We start from the raw sequence: 20,612 nt of genomic DNA, 5'->3' as shown, positions 1-20,612 counted from the left end.
TGTATTGAGAGACATTTCGATAAATAAGTTATTTATACAAACGTACATGTCTATATTACGACCTCAACCTGAACCTGCTCTTGTGTCGTGGAAATTTTTGACCACTTAAAAAAACCTTAAATAAATAATAACTGGTCAAGTTTAAAGAGCCGAATATATTTCTTAAAGTTATCCGCGTGACAGGAAAATGTGCGTAGCTCAAATATAATTTCTTGATGTTTTAGAAAAAATAACTTTATTGTTTTAATGTTATGACACATGTTATATCGATTCAGTGGAATTATTTTTACGGTTTCCGCATATATTATTTGGGTCTACGTGAAATTTTATTGACAATGATTGTAAGAAAAAAAATGTTTTTCGTTACCTTATGAAGAACGCGACGGAATCGTTTTGCTTCTGCAATGAATTCCCAAAATAAGAAGAGCCTAGATATCATTTCCTTATAGAACCTCTTTGAGGAGTTTCTAACACTAACAATGACTAGTTTCCGATACATACTTGTTTGTTTTACATTACATGTCACATTTAACTTCTGCTAGAGGTTGTTGATTCTCGGGTTGACACTCGGATGGATTAAGCAGACAGCAGTTCAGCTTCGAGATGGTCTCCATAATTAAAAGTGCTTAGTCTTAAGTGTTTATAAAAAAAAACAGGAGTTGAGGTTAGCTAACTAGTTAAAATGATAATTGAAATAAAACTAATATTTTCCGATTTAGTGTTCAGATACTTTACAGCAACCGTGATTACGTGCAGACGAGATGAGATTAGATTCTTAGATTAGACGAAAATCTTAGACTTCATTATGTATTATAATTTTTTTCGCAAATATTTTTTTTATTTGAATGTTATATATACAAATACATAAATATAGAGACATCTCAATAATTCTCTTATGTAAATATGCGAAGAATAAACATAACTTTACCCGTGCTATGAATTACAGACAAACATTTTGCTTATCAAATATCGAATTAAAATAAATAAGACAATATAATTATTCTGTTTATATAGATTGTAGAGCGGATCAACGATGGTCCTAATTAAATTTGAAAACGTATTCAAATTTTGTTAGTGTCAAGGAACCCCACGTTTTGTGGTAAATTTAACGTAAAACAGTTTATAAACATTTTAATATAATCTGTGAATAGAATCTAAAGCTCGCGTCTATGAGCACGAAATATCAAGGGCCGCTACTTACAGGCCGTGATTATTAACATAATTATTGTAATTCAGCCTAGTGTTATGCGCCGAGGGAGAGTTTTTATATTCTTCACACACGGTTGGTATTTATATGAATTTTAATGGACCGGATGTTGCTGTTTAATAATCAGAGCTTTATGTATACAGACTTGGGTATCATGAAGTTTTGTAAACAACGAGTTATAATATTAAAATATCTCTGTCTTCTTTAGATGCAAGTCACGTCACGCCATCCAATTAAACATAAAACAATAAATGCACTAATTGTATTTAAATTTGATTTAATCGTGTAATTATGGAATTGTTCTGTTTGCTTTAATTTCTTTTGATAGACAGGCCCGAAACGCGCCATTCACTTCCGACACCTAATTATACAACACACAATTGGCGACTGGTGATCATCGGCTGTTGACCACTAATTAACTTAAATTAACTATCGATTGATATTTTTTACTCGAGGAAAACTTATGAAAACTTCTATATTATAACTGAAACTGTCGCCTCTCGAATGTAAGCAGCTACACCGGGATTCACAACCTCTTTCGGGTTAGCAACTAAGCTAAGTAATAATTTGCAGTAAACACAAAAAAATATATATAATTCGCTCAAAATTAGTTCGTAAATCCCTCTTTGTGTTTATGTATATTCATAAAACATCCTGGATCTTTATTACCACATTTAATCTGATAAGTATATTTTTGCTTTCGGTAAACTTTAATAGCATCAATAAAAGACATCACACGACTTCCTTGACAGGGCAGGCGGCCGTGACAGGGTACCAATAAAGCAACAGGTTAGCTAATACCACCTAAGATTACTCAGTCGGTATATCTGATCGCCAGGGCAACGAGCGTGACTTTACCGATGCCCAAGACGTGAGAATCAACCAATTATGAGCCCTAATTTAATAATACGTGGTCATACAGCGGAAATATCTCGGAAGGTTGGTTTCATTCTCACTATTTGGTGCTGATCGTTTTAATCTGCTAAACATCAACTCACCTTATTCTTATTCCTCATAAGGTCTCGTTTACAACATCCACAGCATGTATGTATGTGTATGGAAAGCTTACATTTTATTACACACTGCTTTTCCTGCTGTTAGCAAGCGATGTCATAATTTACGAGTTGTCGCCGGGTAATGAGATCTCGGCCGTTAAATGGTGGCCAGTTGATGAAATTATTATAGACTTTATAATGTATGTAATCATTTATATTAAATGAGCCGTCCTTGAATCGGTTATCATATTTATAATTTAATTACTGTCTACAATAATTATGGTACCTAAAATTAATCTTACTAACCTATATTTATCGTTCGAAAATACTTCCTAGGATCTAGATGCCTTTCCGATCATGTGTGCTGTAATTTAATTGAAGTCTCAGACAAACATAATGCAGTATATATTAATTACGTTTTTGAATGTTAAATAGTATAGTATAATCGTCTGTAGTGATCTAGCAGCTAGAACCTTGGTATTGATGATTCTCAAGGCGATCTTCGTTTAAATTAATATTTGTATAGTCAGTACTACCTCACTGTTACGAGAGAATGGATGAATTTTATATAAACGGTTTACCTTTGAAAGTTAAAAACTATGTATGGCTAAAAGTTAAATACTCTATGAAACACAAAGTCGAGGAGAAACTCAAACTTTTATATGCTGATATTAATTATTGCTAGACTTGTTCCGTAAAACTTTTAATGATTAACTAAATAATAGTCATTTTTTATGTTAAATTGATACTGAAGTATTTTAAAATTTTGTCAAAAATGGCTGGAATCTAATTTGATACTTCGATTCGCCTCGTTTAAAACGACATTGTTTTGTATCCAACAACACAATCACAAAAGAACAGGGGCAGAGACATTCGCTCCTAAGACTGTAGTGTCCGTCTGACCGTTGTAAATATACGTGGGAGGTAGTCTTCAAAACAATTCCAATATAAACACGGGGTATAAGGAGGAAACACTGTAAAAACTATTTGTTATGACGTACCTGACCTACAAGGCGATGTGAATTATTGTTATCTTTTCGTCTTCCTAGACTCGTATTTATTTGACATGGATCTCGGAGCAATAAACGCACGATTTACAACTACCGACATGCCTCCGCAGTGTTGCCAGTTGCCACTATACTATTTCTTTTCCGTTACATCACTGAATGTTATTTTGGTATCAAGATGATTTCTCTGTTATATGACATTTGTAACACGATATAAGCTTCATATTTACATATATTCTTGCTAAATAATCCGTGGACTCGCCTTCAAACATCTCAATAATAATAATATTTTATTGTTGGAATTACGCAATATTTCTCTCCATAAAATTCAATCCACCAAATAATATTAACCCTGAATTTTGCAAATGGTTTTTTAGAATAAAAATTTCATTACACATCCTCAACTTTTTTCACGCGTCTATCGCATGTCGCCTTACAGCCACCCGATAGCATAAAAGTAAATTGTAATATTATAGAATTTATATTCTTACTCGTTCATTGATTCGTTTCCCATTTTTATCATTATTTTGTAACATACATATATATTAATTATTATAATAAAATATATAATTGGTTATACTGTCTACTATTATATTGCTCTCATTATTCCCATACTTTTGTTACATGTTGATGATTTAAAACACAATTTTTATAGATAAAAAATTAAATTATGATCCGAAAAACTTTACCTTTTGTCACTTTTATATATATCTCACTTATTAGTATGAAAAAAATACATGGATCACAAAAATAATAATTTAAATTAAATCACCAAATTTTTATGTACCTTGTTAAAAATGTACGTAAATATTATGTATAGCTTACTCGTAATTTCATAAAACGTAACTTTATATAAACGAAATATTTAATAATTAGTGGCTATTGCATTCAAACAAATCTATGATGAAATAGTTCCGCCCCACGCGTAAGCCGTCGCAAATATAAACCACATACGCGTTATAAAGTTGCGTTTCCAACATAATTAATATAATTCCTGACTAGATTCGTAAATTAATTTCACAGTCGTATCTGAATGTGTTAAAAAGCCAAAATCCGTAATTGAAGACGGAACAGAGAGCTCTTGTTACTTGGCCCCGATCCATGGGACTAACTGCGTACTCGGCGTCCGTTGATTTAAGTGAAAAGTGCAGATTTTTTTTGTCACTATTAAATTTGGAGAAACATTTTTTTGAAATTGAGCTCTTTGCTATTTTTAAAGAAAGTGCACCTTAAGTTGTAATATATTAGATAAGGAAAATTAATGTGTACACGTCGCTTTGCTGGTCACGAATATTCTACTTAAATATAACGTATTCCTTCCAGAGGATGAATATATTTTGAGTGATTATCAGCAAAATTAGGTGTCCTTATGAATATATGTATAAACATATATAATAAATATTTAAATAGAATACATACTACGTCAATGCAATACGAATGTCTAAAATCATTTGACATATAAAATGTTATAGTTGAACATAATAAAATGGTTGTCAGCACCAACATATAAGATAATCAAACAGATATACTGCCGACTCACTATGAAATTAACGGAAAAAAAATTGGCAACGAATATAGGTCGAACTTGGGTGGACGTCATGTTTTTGGGTACTGCATACAAAACGGATTAGTGAAAGTCACCGGTTCGATTCCTGTTCGTAATTTTTTATTCAATATCCATTTAAATTTCAAAAGCATGGTCCACGTGTCTATAGAATAATAGAAAAATATTTAATTCAGTCCCGAGCCGCGACCTCTTTTCAATTCTATACAAGGTTGGCAACAATTGATAAGGATTTCGAAAGAAGTTTCATATTGCTACCTGAGCTGATTTCCTAAGTAAGTGTCTCCAAGCTTTGGAGACATCAAGTTGTCGCCGACATGACCCGACAGCTTAGAAGATGGAGTGGCGGCGTTAACACATATTACATATATAAGACTTCTAACGTTATATACACATACAGACTTATTTAAAAAAAAAAAGTTTTTACTTTAGACCATTAATATATTTTTATAAGCACACATACTAAAAAACTATTGGAAATTTAGGACATCTTAAATTAAGAAAACATTAGAGTAATCGTAAAATAAAATTTGGGATTGAAATAAAAATTCAGAGGGACCTTCCCAAAAACGATTAACTTTACAAGAGTATGTCTAATTGATAATTTAATTCATATTTTATACGGAACCTTGATTCTGTATACCTTATCAGAGTTATCTTTGTTCCGCGTCTACTAGTTCAAGGGCAGACTGAAACATTATTTCATGGCCGCTGTAATTTCGCAATGTGGGCGTATACGTGATAATATTTATTTAAAACGCAAATGTAAATCTGGATAATATCTGGGTGAGCCGTTCGCTTTATTATAAACTATAAAGAATACGAGGACATTATGACAAAGGACCCATTACAAGGACATTTGTTTTATTATATTGACGTGCTTCTAAGAGTCTGGTGTACGATTTATAGTTTTAGAACGACATGGTCGAAGTATGAGGTGTTGAGATATCAAACAATAATGACATGGTTCGACTGTTGTATCCGTATTAGTAACACGGTTATGTTGATGAAGGGAACAGGGAAAACATTTTAATAGTAATTCAAAACATTTTAATAGTAACATTTAATTGGGTTAAGAATGATAAGAATTTCCGGCGTTGCGACGGCCTGCCCGCCTAGCAACAGTGACGTCACCAGCCCCACTCGTTTTTCGGCCTCCCTAGTCCATTGACTTGACCTTAAGACCGCCATTCGCAAGGAAACGTCATTAGAATACATTAGTTTTTCGCCTTTTATAGTCTTCACGGCCGATGTTCTCGAGGAAGTTTTGTTATTCCGTTAGTTTATATATATTTTTTAATATATATTTCTGGTGATTGCCTTTGTCGGAGCCTGGCGTCCATCTGCTACCGTACTATAAAGCTAATGTTGCGTATTAATAACTTCCGTCATTATTCTCCCTACATATACATATACATCTAGATTGGTAGGTTTAATGTATCTTGTATTAATGAGCAAGTAAATCCGTCTGTAACCGCTTGTTCATATCAAAGGCTTCGCTACAATAGTACAATATGTAAATATGGCCCTACGCGCCAAGAATGGTATATTGTGAGATCAGAGGCACAAGGACAACTTTTCAAATAGTGACTACTAAATAGATGTCACGGGATTCGATTCCTGGATGACGAAATAGTTTCGCTATAATGCCAAATGCTGATGGAATTTTAATATATTTGACTTTGTTCAGCGCGTGCAAAATTTTGAAATCTATCTTGGAATATTAATAGCACATTATGTTATGTAAAATTTTGATTACGTTCAAAAGAGGCGCCGGTGGGACTTGCGATGGTCGACGAATACTATTGAATTGAGACCATGAAGTCCTATTGCTGGGAAACAAACGGTTCAATCTGAAATGAGGCGTAAGAAGTTTTTTTAGAGACACCTAGTGCCGACACAGCATTCATTTTAGAAGCCGCTTTTTCCTGAAAGTGAAACATATTATTTTGGACAAGGTATTACATTCAATAAAAAAACCTATGTAGAAAAATACGTACAAAATTAAATAATCGGAGTAAATAGCGATTTGTATCTTTTTAAAACTGAACTACATGTGATATTCACCTGAACTTAGGTAAATAATTTTTAATGTATGAGAAATTATATATATTGCATAATTGTCTGTTTATCTACAAAAAATTTAAAAGATTCAACTGGACCGAGAGCGTGTAATCAGTTCATTCATAAATTCAAAGATGTTACCTTTATTCTTACGGCAATATTATAGTCTGACGTGCGGAATTTATAAAACTGATTTTAAGTATTTTTATGGTCATTTAGTATACATATGATATTAGCTCATTTACGTGGTACTCTGATATTGTTTTTTCTCATATTAAAGTAGTATCAGAAATTTTTTTCCCTATAGTAACAAATAAAGAATAAACTGATTTATTTTCCAAAAAAATTAAATTAATATTATATAAAATATAGTGAAAATGTTACCAGGAAGACATTGGAAACGTTCAGACGCAAATGACTGCTGATTTATTGAAATTATGCGTCCGTGGAAACGTGACATTCGATGTATTTTTACACACAACCTACACTGTGTCTCTCATCTACGAGATACTTATATTGATTTACTATACCATAGTATACTATACTTTACTGTGAGACATATATTATAAGGGTCTTATGTCATGAAGACGATAAAACAGGTTTATATAAATTTCCTGTTTACAAAAAATAATATATATATATAACAAAGTCATATTATACCGTGGATTTTAATCTAAACATTTATCCTTGTAATTTGACTACAGCGCATTAACATGTGGTCAAAATATTTTCATTTCCTCGAGGAACATCCTGGGAACGGATTATTAAATTTAATTAGAGTTAATATTCGTTAAGAATGAAGTTAAAAAAAAACACCAGCCGAGTATAACAGCGAGTGCTGGAAAACCGTTGTAGTGAAAATTTTACAGCTATAGAACATTAAACTTATATTCGTTAGTTATTGAGGGTATTTTCAGTAACTGTCGCTCCCGATGATTTGTCAACAATCCTCTCCATATTCACGTTTGTTAAATTCATACAATTTTTATTTCTTTATTGTAAGTTGTTAAAAAAAATATTTGAAAATAAATATATATTTGCATTTATTTTTATTATTCATTGTATTTTATAATATATTTAAAGTGTTTTTTTCTATTGATAATTAAATACGTCAATTAGTCTAGGGATCGCGCTAAATTCAAATATACCTTGTATCATTAAAGTTTTTGTGATATATGAGAATAAAAAACGATTTGGAATATAGTCAAGAATGAAATATAAAATAAAACACACTCAAGGGAACTATTATTTTGTAGCAGCAAAAACTGATAGAGGTATCGTATTTAAATAAGGTAGCTACCGAATTGGAAGAACGAAAACGTAAATTTTTGTCATAAATTAAAATTTATATATACGTTTTCCAAAGCAATAAGATGTTGTAATGAAACAGAACGTTCGTAGCAGAAGACACGTGACTTCAGCTGACCGTGTTGTTCATTGAAAAAAGTAATTCTTTATATATCAATACGCATTAAAAACATTAAAACTTTCCGCTGTGATATAACAACAGGGAAATACATTATATTCCTTCAGTCTATAAAATCTTACGTACATTTTTTTTCTATAATAAACCATTAATATTTCATGTTCTTGAATAAACATAATTAAATAACGTAATATGAAAATGAGATATTCATAGAATTTTATGCAAATTCGTTCATTAAAAATCGTCCAATGCATTAGAACTATTATTTTGGGGCTGAGTGTATGGCATCGAAGATAGAAATATTTTAGTACAATTTTTAAACCAGGCGAAGCTCTTGTAAAATATGATGCGACGTCTGTATTCTAGATTGTTGAGTCACCTAGATCAGGCACTAAGTCTGTGATGGATTTTTTATATTTATCTTGTTCGCGTTTAGCACATGTGACTCGGAGAAATTTATTGCATTTTCAAAGAAACATAGAAGCGGACTCGGTTACTTCTGACAAATTATGTGGTTGACATTACATTTGGGAGGTTGATCATAAAATAATTTAATACATTTTGCAATTCGTGTTTTGATTAATAAAAACTGAATAAAACTGACTGACTCTTGAAAGCGTCATACCTTTTAAATATATCAAAATTGTCTATTTAGACTTTAGTAGTACGAAAGTGGGTAGTTATGGTTTGAAAACTCCAATTCTGAACATTTGTTTATGGCACATGGTATAGTGTTTGCGAAGACAAAACTAAAACTAAAGGGATGAATATCTAACACGGCCTCTTTTAAGAAGAATAAGATGTTTACAGAGATTTAGAACAACCGTATTAAACGATCCGATCAACTGTAGAGCATTTCGAAGATAAAAAGCCTTAAACTTAATAAGATTAATGAGATATTCAGCAAAAACTAAAATTTTATACTTAACTTTATTTTAATCGCCTTCATTTTTTTAAAATACTTTTACGCATTCTTATCTCTTAAGTCAATATTGTGATTGTTTTGTTCTAAAAATATATTTATTACATTGCCCCAAATTTTTTTCGTCCCTCCTTTGCATGTCGCAACACGTCTGTACTCTCTAGCTATTATCCTAACATTTATATTTATCACGTATTCCGCTCTCTGTTCGCAATTTACTAGAAAAACTATAGTTGAATATCTTGTCTTCTATCTGTTTTCTAGTGTAATTATCATTTTCTAATTATGAAATTTTTAATTACACGACACGACTTTCAGTTGGGATATAAAATAGCATTACATGATCGTCACGTAAAAAGATATCACATTTTTTCATAATTTACAATGTCCTGTTTGAATATAACAATTTTAACGTTAGTTAATGGCATGAACAGCCTTCTACGATATTAATATTACCAGCAACGTTACTCCAATATACAAATGAATATCAAATGTTTATGTAAATGTTTTATTAGAAATTTATTGGAATGAATTTCGTGTCGTTATAAATCGTAAATTCTTTAATTTCATTTTAATTATTTACTTAATTTGAAAAACAGTATGTGCGAATGATACTTAAAAAAATTTATAATTCTAAAAATGTATAATTTTGTTATTGAACCTGACTGATTGCGTGTGATCGTATGCTTTGCAGAGCAGGTAACGTGTTTTTTAAATATATCATGTTAGATCAACGATTGAACTATTATATCATACAATAAAAATATCTTTAAATAAAAAATCTGGACCTATCACAAGTGTAAGTGTTACACAAGGCGGGCAGTGCTCCAAGCTATCATTTTATTTTAGACTCCAATAATCCTATGATTGCTCGATAAGACCAGCCCTCCTCTGGGACGAGAGCGACTTAAATTATAACTTCATTAATGAACACTAGAGGTCGCTCACACTATCGATAGAAAACGACAAATTTAATGCTAAATATATTATTAATATACTTTTCATTATTATATGTATTATATTACAACAATTTATAATGTTTATTATGATAGAAATTCTATTTTTTTGCTATCAATCCATACAAAGTTAGGTTAGTTTGTCAGTTTCAGAAGTTTCTTAAAACTTTTAATAATATTTAAGTACTACAATAATATTAGCAGAGTAATAAAAGTAATATTTACTTTTAGAAAGTATATAATTTTTTTTAATTTGGAAGATTCATATAATCTATAGCAATGATATATTAATGAAATGGTATATCATTCAGTGGTAAATACGCCTTATCCCAGTGAATGAGGCTCGAGGAATTTCCCCACGCAATGACATGACTTAAATAGAATGGCGGGCGCCGGAATTGTAACGATTAGAGCGTTAGTCACCACTCCAAATTAATACTATGCGGTAACAGACGACAGACATTTTATAATAATTAATTGTAAACTTGAATTTAAACTATTATTAATTTGGTTAGTAACATCATACGTTATATCTATTTCATTGATATAATTAAATATTTTTTTTAATTGCATATTTCCGTTGGCTTCGTTTATAATCACGCTGTATAATATAATTAGTCTCAATAGAATATATTGTTTATTTCTCACTTGCTAAGAAATTGCTACAATAAAGTTAATTGATACACATTTCACTCCAATTTTTATTGGGTTTGTATAAGGGATGTGTTCTTCACGGTCGTATATTTTATAATACTGAAAAAAAAAAATCTTACTAATGAATTATCGTTTTGTTCTGTTTTGAATATGTTTTTATAACCACGTCTCCCTGTAATTAATGTGAAGTATTTTTTTTAACCAACTTTGATAAAAAATTGTCATTTCAATGTGTCACTCGTAGACGCGGCCACAGTCGTTAAAATATTGTTATTCGTTTCCTTTCAAATGAGTACAATTTTTAATTTATTCAGACACTACTTAACATCATATAGAAATTTGTGCAAAAATTCAGAACGATTAACACTAGTCAGAGCATTGACGTTTAAGAACTCTTAGTTTGGGGCTGTTTGGGGTTCGTAACCAGCAGTAATTACTCACTGTGAGTGTTCTCCAGAGAACTAACGAACAGTTCAACCGTCCCCGTGTTCATAACACGTGTGACACAAGAAACTCGTATAATAGATTTCTCGTAAATTCAAATTCAAAGTAATCAAATAATAATATCATCCCTAACGATCTCCAAGTCTCGGAATATTTGCAATTTTAATAGTAAATGTGTTTAACACATTCGTTTGTTATATGTCTAATAAACATCTATTTCATGGCGTCCGTATTGTCTCACAGGATACTTATTATTGTCCCTTACTCCGCTTATGAACTACAATTATTTTTTTTACACTATACATGTACGATAAGTTAATTTTCTAAGCATTATACGTTCACTTTTAAGAAAACTTTGACTAAATCTATGTCTTTCAATTACTCACGCACAAAAATTACTATACTATTCCAAATACGATGCCATCAAGACATTTTTTTTTTTAATTTTTTTCTTTAAACATTCCCAAACAATAGACATTCCGTTTAGACACTCACGGAAACAGCTGCTATTTTATAATTCATTTTATATATTTAAAAACTGCGCAATAATTTAACAGATTTTATTGTCTCATAAAGATCACACTGACCTATCCACCGAAAGATACTGATATCGTTCTGTTGCTGAGCGCTATAATTAGTTTCCTTGTCATAAAAACACACCTGCGATTGAGACGAATAAAAACTACTAATTGATAGTAACGAAGTAGTCCCGTGAGGCTATTTGTCTATGATCCATATATTTTAATTGATAGACTATTTGTTTATAATTGTCGTGCGACAAATCTGTCTGTAGTCGACTGTCTTGTCTGTCGTCTACGCGACACTAATTCCGTCTTAAGACCGCGCCCACGTTTGCGTCACACCTAATCGCGTCGTTTGGCGACATGTGTTACTCCACGATACAATAACTTGAGTAGGAATTTTCTTTTTATTTTCCCTTTCTATGAAGCTCAGGTATCGTTTAAGCTTTTATAGTATCCTGTTTGTTTTACGCGATGGGAACATCATTGATTTCACATTGATCAATAACTTAACCGATTTCGTAATAAGCTAATTTGTTATTTTAATTCTACCCGTCCAGCTTTTTCAATGTCATCTTGGAAAAGGCTACATTAATTATGAAATGTTTTTCTGCTCCACTTAAATGTACATTTTAGTGTACAAGTAGTATTTCTTAGGGCACCGATCGGCTGAAATTAGCCGACTTTGATGAAACAGGTTATGTATTCGCAATTATATTTCTTAAGTCGCAATATTTTTAATCTATTGGTGAAGTTATCTCTCTAGAGTCATTTGACATCACATAACAGAGTTTTCGTCGCAGCTAAAGATAACATTACTTTATTATAAATTTTTTTCTATGATATTATTTCGTTGTTAATTAATATAATAAATGTATACTGGACATAATAGGTTCGTCCAAATTCATAAACTATAAAACGAAAAGAATCGCCTCAAACAACATTACAAAAATTCTTTATTTCACTCTAACATGTGGAAAACTGAAGGTTCGATTCAGTGTGAGTATTGTGTTATAAAAAATACGTATTATTTTTGTGCATAACATTGTTTGTTATATTAAGTTATGTGAGATACGTAATTGTACCTTTATAGTTAATTTTCTTGAATTGATAACGCGCCCTTGAAATCATTCGACATAGTCATAGAGGGATCACTAACAAAAGCCAGGGTATAAAACATATGAAATAGTATGTGCACCGTTGGACGTCGACCTCGTTATAAATTCCGCTCACACTCCGCAATATCGCTGTACCCTAAGGTCTTGTCCGCGGCCCCCTAATCTGAGACCCTTGAATTAAAGTTATTTTCGCGACATGTCGGGCTATTAAATACTAAACAATGTTATATTAACATATATAAAGAATGTTATGACGAACATTTTGATTTGTAACTTGATATCTATGTTATGGTTTTGGTTTTGCTAATAAAAAGTATAGTATTCAAAATAATCATATACTAACACAACTATAAAACATAAAAATTATTTTGGAATGTCCACAAATCTACGTTGTATTAATTGAAGAAGATTCACCGCTTGTCTCGTGGCCGCACAAACGATGAATTGATGTGAAATAAATCAGCCCTCTGGTGACACGTCCTGAATATTACAATAACTATTTCTTTCACTGAAAAATTGTCGAACATTTCGTTATTAAGATGTTTGTAAGCGACGCTTAAGACCCACAAAGCCATGATATATAGTAATCTGTCGTAAAGCTTGTAAGTTAACTTTATTTGCTACATCGATTTAACATAAATACGATTTACAATTTTAACGTAAGTAACATATACCGTTTTATTTGACGAGCGTTCGATTCCGATTCATACACTGTGTAAGCTGCTTTTGTATTGTGATATAAAAGATCGTGTTTTTACTCGTCGCTCGTGTTAAGGTATATCAAATGAAAAATAAATTTCATTGAAAATAATTTACAACAAACAAGTCATCGAAAGATTCAAAGCCAGTAGAAAAATGGCGCGTGTTAACGAAGTAATTAAAGTTTACATTATAAGTACTCGTTGAATTAATGTAAATAATACGCCGACAACAAAGAGTCTAGTTGTTTCAAATGATTTGAGGAAGAACAGGTGGGTTCGGTGACCGTCTGCGATTCCCTTGATAGTGTGTTGATGAAATTTCATTCTACCTCCACTGCGAATACAGTTAATAATCACTCGTTGACCCCATCGCCGGCTAAATTGACTTAAATCATACTTAGTATCGCGATAATTTTGCGAGTGTTTATTTCATGTAATAATGGTACACGGGGGTTTCGGTTTTAAAGCATTTTGCTTTAATATTGTTTATAAGATCGTATTACACGATTTTATATCTGAACACGTTCATATAATAATTACAGTTGGTCGAATTTAAACACTGTACTAATACTGTTTGAAATACGTTTATTAATATTTACATTTGATTAATACGTTTTATATCGTTTAAGATCTGTCACATAGAGTTTTACAGACGCAATAAGCTCGTAGACAGCAACTTGTCAAGAAAGGGTGACATTTCCCTCATCTTGGACGATTCTTCACGAGCTGAACTCGATCCAATATCCAAGAATACGATTTGTTATATGAAAGCAAATGTCCTCTCAATATCTCCGTCTCGCTAGTTGTCCGATGACATTCATTTCAATCGACTCTATATAAACTGACTTCTGACGCTGTGCGAGCGAGAGTGCGCCCGTACTGGATAGCCCAAAGAATAACCTATTCATACACTAGATAAAAATTATACCAGCGTTGAATGGGAATGCATCAATACGAATAAACACCAGTAGTAATGACAAAGCCGTTCGGATATCAAATATAATTTATAGCTATTAATAAAATAAATATTTCTTAAACAACAAGCCTTCCTTAACAGGACAAGTATTAAAATCTATATCGCAAATAGTTTGGTGAGTATGCTTCATCGGTGGGATGCAGATTATTACTGCTCGCGGCGAATTTAATACAGATCCCATGTCTGTATAATTATTCTTTGCAAAGGGCGTAGATCGCTCCCAGACGAGGGCGGCACAAAGGGCACGACCTCGTACGGCGATTGTATTGAAAGAACATCGGGACCTGTGAATATATTACGAAAAAAGTTATACATCCGACATATACTTTTATTTCATTTCAACAACATTTAATAATTATCGCTGTAATTGGACAATTACGAAAAAATATATTTGAGTTCTTGCCATTTTTTAATTTTTTTCTTGACCGTTTTATTAATTATTAATTAATGCCTCGGTTAGTGAATTATCTGTCTATTAATGAATCTTCGTAGTCGGTATTTTTAACGAGTATTGATAAGACCATATCTTTTATACATATGTATAACCAACTTACATATGTATTGTGATATATTTAAAATTGTCATTGTTTTTATTTTAACACGGAACTTATACAAAAATATATGATTCTTTATTCTCAAATCGTTTTGCATACTCTTTACAACCATTTCTATTATATTTGAATGTCTGTATGCGAATAAATTTTGTAACATGTATTAATTAAATAAAGTAAAAATTATTAAAACGAATGAAATAAATATCAAACGTTGTATATTGAAGGTGCGATGGTCAAAATGGAGACGCCGTGAGGTCTGTCTATCGGTACGTTTGAAACGACTTTTGTTACAACTCTCGGTATTAATTACCGATTTTATGTTTCATTGTGAATCTCCTTTCCCGCGGGTTTCGTTTACACATCGTACACTTCAGACAAGACTGTCGCGTATCACCTCTGTCCGGGTAACACCGTCACATTCAGCTTGTTGATGCATTGTATCGGAAACACGTATTATATTGATTTTAATATTCTGCTAAAGCGATGTGAACGATATTCGCTTTCATCCAGAAAAAGCGATTCCCCTCGAACAAGCAACATCGGAACAGGATTTGGCCTGTCGTAACGCATACGTGTTATTAAATATACATACACACAGACGGCTGAATATTCATGTGATTGTTGTTCCTTTGTCTGAAGTGTGAGTCGTTCTGTCTTATTGCGTTACATTTATATCACACGCACTACGACTAACCGGTGTGACGAATTTTCAATCATTGGTAATATCCGTTTTAATGAATGAAAAAATTATAATCTATATGATGTGCTAACGCGTCCCTGATACAAACACGATTCACTCAACAAACATCGATGTCTTACATGTTCAAGTTTGAATTATAGAACACATTCGTGAAACACATTAATTTTCCTATCAACGAACACGTCTTAAATAAAACGCTTGTTATACGCGTAATATATGTGTGTATTTATATTATTTGTGAGGCAATATTAAAAACCATAGAATATTTCCTACCCCCCCCCCCCACCCCTTCCACCCTCAATACGTTCCATACTTTATATTGTACGAATTCCAGCGAACCACTGATATTTATAATTTCACGACAATTCACAAAGCTGAACTATTAAAATTCACTTAGAAAAAAAAAAAAAACATCACGAATGACATTTAAATCGGCCGTAGCTGTTTGTTGTAGACGTAATTGTTTTCAATTATAACATTCAGGTGATTAATTAATAAATTACGTTCTTTTTATGAAGAATAATTAGATTAATAAGAATTTCAAACCTAACTCAAAACTAACACTCGGAATGTTATGTTCATAACACGAACGTAACTTTGTTGTTTGCGTTTATTTCGTTAAATTTGATTTGATTTAAGGTAGTTTTAAATTTTTAAATTTTATTTCTATTTACTTTAATATTTGGTCGCTCTATGAGAGTTCTTTATTTATTTTTGGACATTTTCATTCAGCATTTTAATCATGATTTTTGTTTTAAGTATAAACCCAAACCAAGCTGACGATTGATTCTTTCAATAACAATATATAATTTGGAACAGGACACGTATTTAAAACAATGATTGTTACACTTTGATCGGTCTCTTGGCACAATTCTCATATATTTAATATCAAGTGTAATAAAGAGTTTTATATATATATTATTTGAATATTCCTCGCAGATCCTCCCCCTCTCAAGACACTGCTCTGTCAACTCTTCAACCTGTGGTTACATCTGTTGCACGACATATGGCGTCTTTTTTTTTAACTCTACGATTTGTTTGTTCTCTTTCTCCTTATCTCCTGTAGATCTGTACATCATGTCATCCCTGTCCCTCTATGCCGCGGTTTTCCTTCAGTTGAATTGCATGCGGGCCGAGTGAAAGGCCCCGCGTCATAGATCATAATTTTTTATGCGGCATTTAACATTTCTATTTAATTTCTATGAGATTATGTTTTAATTGCTCGATAAATTTATTGTAAGATTTATTAAAGGATAAATATGTCGGTCAGTTATAAAAGCAGACGGGATGTTAAGCGTCCGAAACGAAAATCACAGACGAAGACGCCGGCCGGGACCGCAGTAGGAGTGTTGTTTATTTAATATGTCATTTGTAAGTCGATTGTTGTAGCATTCCCGGCTTTTCCCACCGGTCTTTATAAAAAGAGCGTAACCTATAAATCATGTCGACACACGCCCACTTCCCCATTGCTATGTATGATTGATTGCTTTAAAACGGCCGCGTAAAGTAATAAGATGTTTAACTTAAACGCTTACGTCAAACTGGCTCGTGGAGTAACGAGTTTATTAGCTACAAAGTCAACTGTGAGATCATCTATGGGATTGTGTTGTGCATGGCGTTCGGATCGTATAGCAACCTTTGTTATGTGATACCATCGCAGTTATACCGCTGTTTGTGTTGTATATGAAAAATAATTACACATTACTCGGAAGCTTCATATCATTACGGTGTGGATGCACTTAATATAGAATACAATATCAATTGAAACACTTTGGTTGCACGGGTTGTGGATATTCTGTTGGTTGCCAAGCTCGTAACTGGAATCAACACAACAAAGTATCTTTATGTTAGTCGTTATAAAATTAATCAACTGTAACAAAAGAACAAAAACTTCTAGACGACGAGCTTCAGATACAAATGTTTAAGTTTAAATAAACTACTAACCGTTATAATATATTAAGAATAACATAATAATAATAACGGCTTCGAACGTTGTCACTGTAAGCGTTCGTCGCTGTGAGATTGTTGACGTTTGATGAAATTGTTTGTTTGTTGTTGAATCATTATATATACTGAGGTAATTCATTGAAGAAAATAATGACGGCTGGTTCGGAATGTTGCGTAAGAGTCGTATAGTTAACGTTTGACAGGCTCTCGCTTTATTGAAGTTTGATTTCTTTAATTTCCTACATCATCAGGTTTTGATAACAAAGATCGTGAAGGCAATTTAAAGTCTCCTGAGCGGTTATTACTTTTTATTTTAAGCTAATCTTAATTATCTGTACAAATAACAACATTTGGTACTGCAGCACATATAACGAGACTATGAGCCTATCACATAACGTAATATTTAGCTAATTTAAGTGTACATAGACATGGAAAGTGTTCGAAGTAGACAATTGCAATTTTTATAAAATACAAGAAATTTTATTTGAGGTTTTAACGAAATGATATCGCCATGAAGTATAACTTTTAACCGTTAACAGAATAAGGTTATATAATATTATAATGATTTTGCATTAGCGAAGTTAACTCTGCTGGAATACAATTGACAAATAAATATTCATAACCATTAATGCTATGGAGAATAAACCATCAACTCACCTCACTAAATAAACAACATGCAAATCTTTTACTATGAGAAAAGTCAATACGAATGCGAGACAGAATGAAAGAATTTTATCATCCGTAGGACTAACTATAATCGTGTAAACCCGTAGAATCTAGTTCTACTAGACCAGTGGTGATCAATTTATTTTTTATACGTACCGTTCTGTAAAATACCCAAATTCGCATACTTACTTACCCTTACCCCTCCGGGTACCAATGATTGGGAACCCCTGTACCCGACAGATGAATCAGACCAAAACAAATGGTTTCGAAGTAGTTGGAAGGCTAAGCTTATAATGCAAATGAACATTATAGTAAGGAAATGAAAAATGAAAAAAAAGGACTTTATTAATTTGAAGTTAAAGGTTTTTTTTAAACAAAAGATCTGATTATACATACACACTAATGAACAAAAGCACTTACTATACTTTTATAAATTAGTTCAGTTATTAGGCCTCTCCAATCTTTAGCCAGACTTATTTAATAACCTTTATTCATTTTGCATATTACGAAGGCCTCTCGAGGAAGTTTGTATTCTATATATAATGTTTATGGCCCTCATGAGCGTCCAAATTACCATACGAAGTGTACGTCGCGAGGTACTGTGGAGAGCCCAAGGCTACTACCTCCGTACTAAACTGAGTATAAACCCGCGCTTCACTATACATTTATAATATTACCAATGTTCAGGAAATCGCGGGTATAATATAGCTTTAAAATATGTCAAAAATTTAGAAATCTAACCAAAGAAATTAATTAAAAATATAGAACAGGTCATATTGTTAATGCTAAGCAGCGTCTCACAGTGACTCGGTCCCAGTCAATCCACGGCTATGTATAACGACTCGATCCAGACACGGAATTAGCAAATTGAATGGGTATTTGTGATGTGATTATAACTTTATTAATGAGAGACCCATTCAGCGATGTAATTGTGTTAATTAGGGAGAGGCCGGCCGTGGGGTCCACTCATTATTTTAGAGTTTTGTCACCAATCTATACGTCTGTGCACATTGTACTTTTAACCTGATACGGTTTAATATTTATATTCGTTATAGAATAAATAAAATTTTAAAGAAAAATATTTGTATCCGAAACATCATCTGCTATCGAACAACAGCTTTCATTAGATAAAGCCGCATAACATGAATAAACATAATTACTTGAGATCGTAGGTATATTGTATGGGCCGTATTAAAATCGTCCGAGAGGAGCGAATGGCGTGCCGTTGTTCAATGGACTCGTGTATTATAAACGGAAGCACATGTGGCGACGTGGTGTGTGACAGCGCGCAGGTGGCCGCCACACTCTCTATCATGCGATAGGATTAGTCGGTCTGTTGGTCTGTCATTTCGGTAGAATGACCTATTTGGTGACGAGTTTACCGATTCCCTCGTAAAATACCTTCGCTGAGAATGAAACTGATATTGTAGTTATTAATGTGCTTGTCACTTATACACAATACGAGTTGGGTTGCCCGCGTTCTGTACATGGTTTCCCCTCATAATTTCTCAATGTGACGTGCAAAGTAGGTTAATAATATTCGAAGATTTGTTATCAGCAATTGACTGACGAAGAGGACTTACGAGAATGATACAAAAGCCTTTTGTAGCTTTAAACTAACTGACTTAAATTTTTCATTAAATTATAAGTTTTTTTTGCCTGTTTATATAATTATATACGCGTAGTCCTTATAAAAATTAGGGGTACTAATGAATTTAGTTTCTTTTAGTAGATAGCAACACGTATAATAAAAGTAAAACCTAAAAGGTCCTCTATTTATTCGATGTAATTATGACTACATATGAAGATTGAAAAATTCACACCTAACAACTTCGTGTTTAGTTTCTCGTCGCGAACTTCTAATAAGACTAGACTTCTAACTTACAACGATTTGGACCAACTCAAAGTCTATACAAAAGATAACAAGTACTTTCCTTAGTAATTTTGATTTAAATTCTAGCCGTATTTTTTACGAAATACTCGAGTAACTTGCCGTATGTAAGGAGCATTACAAATGCATATAAAATTACGCTTTTTACCGGAGAGTGCAGCGTTTTAAGAGGTTTATAATGTTGAAATATATTTTGTGAGTATAATATATTAAAGATATTGATATTATCACTTCAATTAAGATTTCTCGTATCAATCTATTAATTTTAATTTGGTAATATAGGATGTGGTGGAGCTGTT

The 20,612-nt window shown here is 32.3% G+C and overlaps 1 protein-coding gene across 1 annotated transcript in view; it reads left to right on the top strand.

The window, feature by feature from the left end:
* Window positions 1–20,612, top strand: part of LOC116772334 (tRNA dimethylallyltransferase) — a 90,991-nt gene that overhangs the window by 52,350 nt on the left and 18,029 nt on the right. The gene's annotated exons all lie outside the window — the stretch shown is intronic.

Source organism: Danaus plexippus, chromosome 12 (genome assembly GCF_018135715.1).
Source record: "Danaus plexippus chromosome 12, MEX_DaPlex, whole genome shotgun sequence".
Taxonomy (NCBI): Eukaryota; Metazoa; Arthropoda; class Insecta; order Lepidoptera; family Nymphalidae; genus Danaus; species Danaus plexippus.
The sequence above is the reverse complement of the archived record's forward strand: the minus strand, read 5'-3'. Positions and strand labels throughout refer to the sequence as shown.